This window comes from Oratosquilla oratoria, chromosome 13 (assembly GCF_046742065.1).
Source record: "Oratosquilla oratoria isolate Oo_2021 chromosome 13, ASM4674206v1, whole genome shotgun sequence".
Taxonomy (NCBI): domain Eukaryota; kingdom Metazoa; phylum Arthropoda; class Malacostraca; order Stomatopoda; family Squillidae; genus Oratosquilla; species Oratosquilla oratoria.
This window is the reverse complement of record NC_134789.1, coordinates 60,360,187-60,372,686: the sequence shown is the minus strand read 5'-3', so window position 1 is coordinate 60,372,686 and position 12,500 is coordinate 60,360,187.

Genomic DNA, 12,500 nt, shown 5'->3' with positions numbered 1-12,500 from the left:
TTTTGTAGACTTTCATAAATAGAAATATAATTTTCAAATAAAAACTTCTATAGCGGCTTATATTAAAGACTATTTTCGAGAAGGAAAAGGAGCATGTATCAAATTAGGAAATAAATAAGTTAGAAGTAACATCATACACACATACACACACACACACACACACACACTTCAACGAACGGACGGCTTAGAGGACGTTCTGAAGAAAAAGTGAAGTCTGTGGATCCCAACGCAAAGAGAAGTGTAAACAAAAGACTTAGCGAGGATCAAATGTCTAATAAAAATGTAAAGATTAGAGAGTAGCAATACAGTAGAAAGTGACGAGAATATGTTCCAGGGATTTAAAGAGGGTGGGGGGGACACAACCCCCGACTGATAAAGACAGTTAGGAAATGTAAAGGAGGAGAATGAGAAATTGAAGAAGAATAGTAATGAAAACAGAGAGAAACTAGCTACAGAAGCTAAAAATTGGAGAATAACTCAAGAAGGGAATAAGGTTTCATTCACTGACATAGTCAAACAGCAATTGAAAGAACATAATGAAGACTCAGTTATTAAAGTGATGAGACAGAAGGAGAATATAGTAAGAGAATTAGCTGACAAAAAGAAATGTATAATTATATTAGGAATGGAAGAGAAACATAACCCAGATAGAACTGCAAGAATCAAGGAGGAAAATGAAAGAGTAAGCAGTTTATTAAAATTAGTCCAGGAAGATGAACCAGAAATTATAAAGGAAATTGAGGAAAAATTCAGACTCGGAAAATATAGTACAGATAAGACCAGACCAATTAAGATTAAATTCAGGTCACAAACAACAGCAGAGAAAATTCTATCCAAGACAGGGAAACTAGCAACAAATGATCAATATAAAAAGGTATGGATAAAAAGAGAAATGAATAAGGAGGAAAGAGAGGCAGAAAAGCAGAAAAGAATTGAAGCTAAGGAAAAAAACGAGGAAAGAACGGAGTCAGAGAAAGAGAGATTCTATTGGAGAGTAGTGAACATGAAAATAAAGCAGTTCGACATACTAAAGAAAAACATAAGGGAAACAGAGAATACAATGGAAGTGGCAGAAAACTAAGAGTGTCTTACACAAATATAGATGGATTGATAACAGGATTGAATGAACTGAATGATTATTTGAAAGAAAAAGAACCGGACATAATGGGAATTGTAGAAACAAAATTAAAAGGCCCACTACCACCCAACAGTGTAGGACATGATACATACAATTATTGGATTAGAAACAGAGAGAAAAAACAAGGGGGTGGAGTTATGTTCCTGACTAAGAAGGATATAAACGTGAAAGGTGTCATATATGGAAAGAATACAGTAGAGATGATTATGATAGAAGTGGAAGACCGAGATAAGAAGAGCAGAAAATTTGTGATCAATTATGTGCCTCCGAAAACAGCCTCATGGGAGGAGAGTGAACATAAAAGTATGTTAGAGGACACAAAGATAGCATTAACTAAAATAATGGAAGACGGAGGAAGAATAGTTATGATGGGCGACTTTAATTGCAAAGAAATCTGCTGGGAAGAAATGACAGTAAAGAGTGGTGATGACTCATGGGGAAATGCTCTACTTGAGATGATTACTGACCATTCAATGACACAATGGATACAAGAGAACACTAGGTATAGAAATGAAGAAGAACCATCGAGGCTAGACTTAATAATTACATCTGAACCTAGAATAGTGGACAAGATTGAATATAAAACACCAATAGGTAAAAGTGACCACATATTGATTGAACTGGAACTTAATGAAGAAAAATATATGAAAAGAAATGAACAATATAGAAAAGGAAGAATGATGTATGAAAAAACAAACTTTGATAAAATAAGAGAATTCTTCCAACAAGAAAACTGGGAAGAAATATACAAAGAAGAAACAACAGTGGAAGAGAAATGGAATATTTTGACAAAAATTTACAAAAAAGGAGTGGAAAAGTATGTCCCAAGACAAAAACAAGAAAAAGAATATGTAAAATGCTGGTACAACAAAAGTTGTAGGGAGTTAAAGGACAAAAGAGACAAAGCCTGGACCAGATGGAAACAAGACAGAAGACCTGAAAAATGGAAAATATATACTGGTTATAGAAATGAATATGTACAAAAGTGCAGAGAGGAAAAAAGAAAATATGAAAAAGATGTTATAGAAAAGTGTAAAGATCAACCAAAACTATTCTACAGATTTGTAAACAATAAACTGAAAAACAAACAAGACTTAGAGAAATTAAGACAAGGAGGAGTTGAATACACTGAGGAAATGGAAATGGCAGAAATTATGAACAAACATTTTAAATCAGTGTTTACAAGGGAAAATATACAACCTGAAGAGATTGAGTGGAAGGAAAAAGTCCCCCCTATGGAAGAAATAGAAGTAACAAAGAATGAAATATTGACACACTTGGGTAATTTTGATGTCAGAAAATCGCATGGGCCAGATGAAATAGCAAACTGGATTCTGAAAGAATGCAGGAATGAACTGGCAGACAAAATACATAGCATAATAAGCAGTTCCTTAAAAGAAGGAAAAGTTCCAGAAGATTGGAAAAAAGCAAATATAGTACCTATATATAAAGGAGGAAATAAAGAAGAACCTACCAACTATAGACCAGTCTCTCTAACAAGTACAATAGCAAAAATATGTGAAAGAATTATCAAAAGTAGATGGGTAAAATACTTGGAAAAAAACAACGTACTAAATCCAAGGCAATTTGGATTCAGACAAGGACGATCATGCGTCACCAATTTAATATGTTTCTATTCAAGGCTAATAGATATAATACAAGAAAGAGATGGATGGGCTGATTGTGCATTTCTAGACCTAAAAAAAGCTTTTGACAAAGTACCACATAAGAAGTTGCTTAAGAAATTAGAATATGAAGGAGGAATACAAGGTAAATTGCTAAATTGGATGGAAGACTTTTTGCAAGAAAGAAAAATGAGAGTAGTGATAAGAGATCAGCACTCAAAATGGAATGAAGTAATAAGCGGTGTCCCGCAGGGAACAGTTCTGGCCCCAATAATGTTTGCTATATATATTAATGATATGGATGAAGGAATTGAAAGCTATATGAGCTTCTTTGCAGATGATGCAAAATTACTGAAAAGAGTGAAAACTGAAGAAGATTGTGAATCACTACAGAGAGATCTAAATAAAGTACAAGAATGGAGTAGGAAGTGGGAGATGGAGTTCAATACAAAAAAGTGTAGTATAATGGAATTTGGAAAAAGCAAAAACAGAATAACAGGATCATATAATTTGGGAAAAGAAGGAATAAAAAAGTAGAAAATGAGAAGGACCTGGGAGTCATTGTTATGAATAATATGTCACCTGAGAAACATATAAATAAGATTTTTGGAGAAACTTATAATTTAATAAGAACAATCAAAGTGGCATTTACATACCTGGATGAAGAAATGGTGAGGAAAATCCTAATCACCCTGATAAGACCAAGATTGGAATATGCAGCAACGATATGGTCACCAAGTACAAAAAAATGTATAAAAAAACTTGAAAGAATACAAAGAGCAATTACAAAACTGGCACCAACACTCTCAAAACTATCATATGAAGAGAGACTACAAAAACTTAAACTACAGACACTAGAGCAAAGAAGAGAGAGAGGAGATTTGATAGCTATTTACAGAATCATGAAAGGCATAGAAATTACTGATAGAGAGAATCTGATAAAATGGGATGACAGAAATACAAGAGGACACGGAAAGAAAATAAAAAAAGACAGCTATAGAAGAGATTTTAAAAAGAACAGCTTTCCTCACAGAGCAATAGACAGTTGGAACAAGTTAGATGAGAAAGTGGTGTGTGCAAAAACAATACATGAATTTAAAAATAGTTTAGATAAAATGAGATATGAAGACGGGACCCCACGAGCATAGCTCCCCTTCCCGTAAAATACAACTAGGTAAATACAACTAGGTAAATACACACACACACACTTCAACGAACTTAGAGGACGTTCTGAAGAAAAAGTGAAATTTCGTGGATCCCGAAGCAAAGGAAGTACCTATTGATTTACAGGGTGGGGGGGAAATTGCTCGTGGTGTAGGGGAAAGTGAGGAAAAAGGAGAAGGGGAGGGATTATTGAGGGAAATGGAAGGAAATGAGGAAGGAGAGGACTTGGTCCAGGCAGGCAGACGCCATGTAAACAAAAGAGGTCCCGACCAATTTAGTGACGACGAAATGTCTAACAAAAATGTAAAGATTAGAAACATAGATAAGAACAATTCAATGGAAGGTGAGGATAACAATTTCCAGGGATTTAAAGAGGGGGAGGCGGATACCAACCTCCCCCGACTAGCAAAACTGGAGGAAAGGCTTGAACAAATGACTGAACATTGGGAGGTTAGGTTCGGTAAAATGTCAAAACTTGCAGAAAAGTTTGAAAGGTTGGAAGAACTAGAGAAGGCGAACAAAAACTTAACTGATGGAATAGAAGAACTAAAAAGAGATTTAAGAGAAGTAAAAGAGGAGAATAAAGAATTAAAAAGGAACAATAAAGACAATAAAGAAACAATAGCAAAAGAGGCACAGGGGTGGAGAAAGATACAGGAAAATAGTAAAGTTGCATTTACTGATATAATTAAACAGCAAATGAAAGAACAAACTGAAGACTCAGTTATCAAAGTGATGAGACAGAAGGAGAATATTGTAAGAGACTTAGCAGACAAAAAGAAATGTATAATTATATTAGGAATAGAAGAGAAACATAACCCAGATAGAACCTCAAGAATCAAAGAGGAAAATGAAAAAGTAAGCAGTTTACTACAATTAGTTCAGGAAGATGAACCAGAAATAATGAAACAAATCGAAGAGAAGTTCAGACTCGGAAAGTATAGTACAGATAAGACCAGACCAATTAAGATTAAATTCAGGTCACAAACGACGGCAGAGAATATCTTATCCAAAACAGGGAAACTAGCAACAAGTGAACAATATAAAAAGGTATGGATAAAAAGGGAAATGAATAAAGAAGAAAGAGAGGAAGAAAAAAAGAAAAGACATGAAGCTAAGAAAAAAAACGAGAACAGAACAGAGTCAGAAAAAGAGAGATTCTATTGGAGAGTAGTGAATATGAAACTAAAGAAATTCGACACACAAGAGAAAAACAAAAGGGAAACAGAGAACACAATGGAAGTGGCAGAAAACTAAAAGTGTCTTACACAAATATAGATGGATTAATAACAGGATTGAATGAGCTGAATGATTATTTGAAGGAAAAAGAACCGGGATAATGGGAATTGTAGAGACAAAATTAAAAGGTCCACTACCACCCAACAGTGTAGGACATGATGCATATAATTATTGGATTAGAAACAAAGAGACAAAGCAAAGGGGTGGAGTTATGTTCCTGACTAAGAAGGATATAAACGTGAGGTGTGTCACATATGGAAAGAATACAGTAGAGATGATTATGATCGAAGTGGAAGACAGAGATAAGAAGAGCAGAAAGTTTGTGATAAATTATGTGCCTCCGAAAACAGCCTCGTGGGAAGAGAGTGAACATAAAAGTATGTTAGAGGACACAAAGATAACATTAAATAAGATAATGGAAGATGGAGGAAGAATAGTTATGATGGGCGACTATAATTGCAAAGAAATCTGCTGGGAAGAGATGACAGTAAAGGGTGGAGACGGCTCATGGGGAAACGCTCTACTTGAGATGATTACTGACAATACAATGACACAGTGGATACAGGAGAACACTAGGTATAGAAATGAGGAAGAACCATCGAGACTAGACCTAATAATTACATCTGAACCTAGAATAGTGGACAAGATTGAATATAAAACACCAATCAGTAAAAGTGACCACATATTGATTGAACTGGAACTAAATGCAGAAAAATACATAAAAAGAAATGAACAATATAGAAAAGGAAGAATGATGTATGAAAAAACAAACTTTGATCAAATAAGAGAATTCTTTCAAAAAGAAAATTGGGAAGAAATATACAAAGAAGAAACAACAGTGGAAGAGAAATGGAATATTTTGACAAAAATTTACAAAAAAGGAGTGGAAAAGTATGTCCCAAGACAAAAACAAGAAAAAGAATATGTAAAATGCTGGTACAATAGAAGTTGTAGGGAGTTAAAAGACAAAAGAGACAAAACTTGGACCAGATGGAAAAAAGACAGAAGGCCTGAAAAATGAAAACTATATACTTGTTATAGAAATGAATATGTACAAGCATGCAGAGAGGAAAAGAGAAAATATGAAAAAGATGTCATAGCAAAGTGTAAAGATCAACCAAAACTATTTTACAGATTTGTAAACAACAAATTGAAAAATAAACAAGACTTGGAGAAATTAAGACAAGGAGGAGTTGAATACACAGAGGAAATTGAAATGGCGGAAATTATGAACAAACATTTTAAATCAGTGTTTACAAGGGAGAATGTACAACCTGAAGAGATCGAATGGAAAGAGAAAGTCACTCCCATGAAAGAAATAGAAGTAACAAAGAACGAAATATTGAAACACTTGAGTAATCTTGATGTCAGAAAATCGCATGGACCAGATGAAATAGCAAACTGGATTTTGAAAGAATGCAGGAATGAACTGGCAGACAAAATACATAGCATAATAAACAGTTCCTTGAAAGAAGGAAAAGTTCCAGAAGATTGGAAAAAAACAAATATAGTACCCATATATAAAGGAGGAAATAAAGAAGACCCTAACAACTATAGACCAGTCTCCCTAACAAGTACAATAGCAAAAAGTTGTGAAAGAATTGTCAAAAGTAGATGGGTAAAATATTCAGAAAAAAACAACGTGTTAAATCCAAGGCAATTTGGATTCAGACAAGGACGATCATGCGTCACCAATTTAATATGTTTCTATTCAAGGTTAATAGATATAATACAAGAAAGAGATGGATGGGCTGATTGTGCATTTCTAGACCTAAAAAAAGCTTTTGACAAAGTACCACATAAGAAGTTGCTTAAGAAATTAGAAACTGAAGTAGGAATACAGGGCAAACTGCTTAATTGGATGGAAGATTTTTTGCAAGAAAGGAAAATGAGAGTAGTGATAAGAGACAAACACTCAAAATGGGATGAAGTAATAAGTGGTGTTCCGCAAGGAACAGTTCTGGCCCCAATAATGTTTGCTATATATATTAATGATATGGATGAAGGTGAAGGAATTGAAAGCTATATGAGCTTCTTTGCAGATGATGCAAAACTACTGAAAAGAGTGAACACGGAAGAAGATTGTGAATCACTACAGAGTGATCTAAATAAAGTACAGGAATGGAGTAGTAAGTGGGAGATGGAGTTCAATACAAAAAAGTGTAGTATAATGGAATTTGGAAAAAGCAAAAACAGAATAACAGGATCATATAAATTGGGAGAAGAAGGAATAAAAAAAGTAGAAAATGAGAAGGACCTGGGAGTCATTGTTATGAATAATATGTCACCTGAGAAACATATAAATAAGATTTTTGGAGAAACCTATAATTTAATAAGAACAATCAAAGTTGCATTTACATACCTGGATGAAGAAATGGTGAAGAAAATTCTAATCACCCTGATAAGACCAAGATTGGAATATGCAGCAACGATATGGTCACCAAGTACAAAAAAATGTATAAAAAAACTTGAAAGAATACAAAGAGCAATTACAAAACTGGCACCAACACTCTCAAAACTATCATATGAAGAGAGACTGGCAAAACTTGAACTACAGACACTAGAGCAAAGAAGAGAGAGAGGAGATTTGATAGCTATTTACAGAATCATGAAAGGCATAGAAATTACTGATAGAGAGAATCTGATAAAATGGGATGATAGAAATACAAGAGGACACGGAAAGAAAATAAAAAAAGACAGCTATAGAAGAGATCTGAAAAAGGACAGCTTTTCTCACAGAGTAATAGACAGTTGGAACAAGTTAGATGAGAAAGTGGTGTGTGCAAAAACAATACATGAATTTAAAAATAGTTTAGATAAAATGAGATATGAAGACGGGACACCACGAGCATAGCTCCCCTTCCCGTAAAATACAACTAGGTAAATACAACTAGGTAAATACACACACACACACACATCTCGATGTCAGAAAATCGCATGGACCAGATGAAATGGCAAACTGGATTTTGAAAGAATGCAGGAATGAACTAACAGACAAAATACATAGCCTAATAAACAGTTCATTGAAAGAGGGAAAAGTTCCAGAAGATTGGAAAAGAGCAAATATAGTACCTATATATAAAGGGGGAAACAAGGAAGACCCTACTAACTATAGACCGGTCTCTCTTACAAGTACGATAGCTAAAATCTGTGAAAGAATGATCAAAACTAGATGGGTAAAACATTTGGAAAAAAACAACGTACTAAATCCAAGACAATTTGGATTTAGACAAGGACGATCATGTGTCACAAACTTAACGTGTTTCTATTCAAGGCTAATAGATGTAATACAAGAAAGAGATGGATGGGCTGATTGTGCATTTCTAGACCTGAATTTTTTTTTTTTTTATAAGGTGCCACACAAGAAATTAGAAACTGCAGGAGGAATACAGGACAAAGTACTGAAGTGGATGGAAAACTTCTTGCATGAAAGAAAAATGAGAGTTGTGATAAGAGACAAACACTCTCATTGGGATGAAGTGATAAGTGGTGTTCCACAAGGAACAGTTTTGGCCCCTATAATGTTTGCTATATACATATTAATTACATGGATGAAGAAATTGAAAATTATTTGAGCTTCTTTGCAGATGATGCAAAATTGTTGAAAAAAGTGAACACTAAAGAGGATTGTGAGTCGCTACAGAGTGATTTCAATAAAGTATGGGAATGGAGTAGGAAGTAGGAGATGGAATTCAATATCAAGAAGTGTAGTATAATGGAATTTGGAAGAAGCAAAAAAAGAATAGTGGGATCATATAAATTGGGAGAGGAAGAGATTAAAAATGTAAAAAATGAGAAGGACCTGGGAGTCATTGTTATGAATAATATGTCCCCTGAGAAGCATATAAAAAAAATTGAGAAACTTATAATTTAATAAGAACAATCAAAGTAGCTTTTACATACCTGAACGAAGAAATGGCGAAGTACAGAAAATGTATAACAAAACTTGAAAGAATACAAAGAGCAGTTACAAAATTGGCACCAACACTCTCAGAACTATCATATGAAGAGAGACTAGCAAAACTTGAGCTACAGACATTAGAGCAAAGAAGAGAGAGAGGAGTCTTGATAACTATTTATAATATCATGAAAGGCATAGAAACTATTGATAGAGAGGATCTAATTAAATGGGACAGTAGAAATGCAAGAGGACACAGATAGAAAATCAAGAAAGACAGTTATAGAAGAGATCTGAAAAAGAACAGCTTTCCCCACAGAGTAATAGACATTTGGAACAAGTTAGATGGTGTGTGCAAAAACAATACACGAATTTAAAAACAGTCTAGATAAAATGAGATATGAAGACGGGACATCACGAGCATAGCTCCCCTTCCCGTAAAATACAACTAGGTAAATACACACACACACACACACACACACACACACACACACACACACACACACACACACACACACACACACACACACATATATATATATATATATATATATATATATATATATATATATATATATATATAGTATTGTTGAGACATTCTGACAGGTTGACATACTCGTAAGTGGAATAGGAACACAGGAGTCTTGGCCTGACCAGTTTCGCAGGTATGCTTTTTCAAAGGAAAAATTCCTTTGAAAAAGCACACACACACACACACACACACACACACACACACACACACACACACACACACACACACACACACACACACACACACACACACACACACACACACACACACACACACACACACACATATATATATATATATATATATATGAGGTGCTAAGATAAGAGGGAGGGAAGAGGGTAGACGGGAGTGGAGTATGTAGGGGGCGGAACGGGTGGGAGTAGTTTCTATGCCCTTGTCTTTTGGCTACCTCCCGTGTAAGGGGGAAAAGAGCCTTTGGTATATGTATGTATGTATATATATATATATATATATATATATATATATGTATATGTATGTATATATATAAATATGTATATATGTATATATATATATATATATATATATTCTGAGGTAGATATGAATAATACACAGATTGACGAGGGAAACAAAAATGATTACCCTTGAGCAGACCGTGCTTTGGAATTCTCTAGAGCGCTAACCCTGCTTGCCCTCAGCTGGAGCATCCCGCGTTGCCAAACTACGATTTATGCCCTCTCCACACAGACGAGTTTATGTACATATATGAAACTAAAACATAGTATCATTTCTGCTTAACCCACAATCACCTTCGTAACGCTATATGTATATATATGTATATATGTATATGTATATATATATATATATATATATATATATATGTATATGTTACAGTAAGAACACGTACCTAGGGATTACGCGTAATCCCTGAATGTTTATTCAGTGAATACGCGTAATCCCCGTTTCACTAACCTAACCTAACCTAACCTAACCTAACCTAACCTGACCTAACCGAACCTAACCTGACCTAACCTAAACTAACCTAACCTAACCTAAGGTTAGGTTAGGTTAGGTTAGGTTAGGTTAGTGAAACGGGGATTACGCGTATTCACTGAATAAACTGTTAGTGAAACGGGGATTACGCGTATTCACTGAATAAACATTCAGGGATAACATACATACATATATATATATATATGTATATATATATATATATATATATATATATATATATATATATATATATATATATTTTAGAATATAACAGACAAATGAGAGAGAATGCGGGTGGGGAAGGGCAAACGAAGATGTGTTAGGAATAGATTTTATTGACCTAACGTTACGACCAACTTGGTCTTCTTCAGAGGACTACAGCATTACAGACGGATCACAATTCTTATATTCGTAGTGAGAGGGAACCCGCCAAGGTATGAGCGTCATGTTTTCCCTTTGGCTAACGATTTAATTATTAGGACACTTGCTGCTTTCGAGAGGCATTTAAATCCGTCTCTGTCGTTGTTGTTCTTGTTGGCGGCGATATGTGCAGCTTCCACAGTTTTTCTCATTTTCTTCTCAAATCCCTCGTGTAGAATTTCTGCGTTGTTCCAATCAGGTAGATGTCCACATTTGTCCAGGTGACGAACCAGGGAGTTAGATGTTCTATGAGCCCTGAGATCGTTTTTGTGCTCATTCAAGCGTTTATTGAACCCTCGACCTGACTCACCGAAATAAGATGATGGACAACCGTTGCATGGAATACGGTAAATGACACTGTAATGCTGTAGTCTGTAATGCTGTAGTCCTCTGAAGAAGACCAAGTTGGTCGTAACGTTAGGACAATAAACTCTATTCCTAACACATCTTCGTTTGCCCTTCCCCACCCGCATTCTCTCTCATATATATATATATATTGAAACATTGTGACAGATTGAAAAAGGTGGAAAGGGAAAGCAACGAGTTTGGATTTGATTCTTGAGTTTTATTCCTGACCGGTTTTGCCCTTAGCTTCTTCCGGGGATTATAACTCTGGGATGAACCCGGCGGTATACACAGGGAACCAGGTCCATGTCACTCTCTGGGGGTAGGATCCGTGGTTGGTTTGTACATATCATGAATTACATAACCGACTCAAGTATATGATAAATCACATATCTGATTCAGAAATATAACAAATTTATTAACAGAAACGGTTCTGGCATGTCTAGTGTGATGTTAAATGGTGTTGTGTGGAATCTAAATGGTGTCAAAAATTTTGTCAAAGATTAAGTGAAATAGAATAAAAATATGAATAAAAATAATGATAAAGCTAACAAATAAAATAGTCAAATAAAATAAGTTCAAAATAATATAAATCAAATAAAAGAATAGTAATATTAATACATTTAGAAAATTTGTGATGAAGCCGTAGGATATCTGATCCCTGGACATAATCCCCGTGATATGTAGGTGCTGTCCTTGGGCAGCTCGTTATTGCTGCATATTTTGCTGTGTACTCCGTCCGTTTTATGCCACCTACTTTTTGGTTGATGTTAACTCAAGCTTAGCTTTAGAGGCTATGAACAGAGCTTCACCTGTTTTCCTCCTCCTTCTTCTTGATAGATCTTTTCCCACCACTTCCGCTTGTTGCCAGTTAGTCAAGTGTCCTTCTTGGTCCACATGGCCCACCATCGCGTTAGAAAGACGGTGATGTCTCAATATACCTCGTGCTACTTGATCCTGGCTAGTAGACCTCTGTAGCTCTCACCATAATCTGTTATATTTCTGAATCAGATATGTGATTTATTATGTATTTGAATCGGTTATGTAATTCATGATATGTAGAAACCAACAACGGATCCCACCCCCTAGTCCATAGACCAAGACCCAAAATTTCACGTACCGGTACCATCTGTGTGGGCAAATTCTAGTTGCTGTTTTTTCACTTGGTATATGTCCCTCGATGACGTT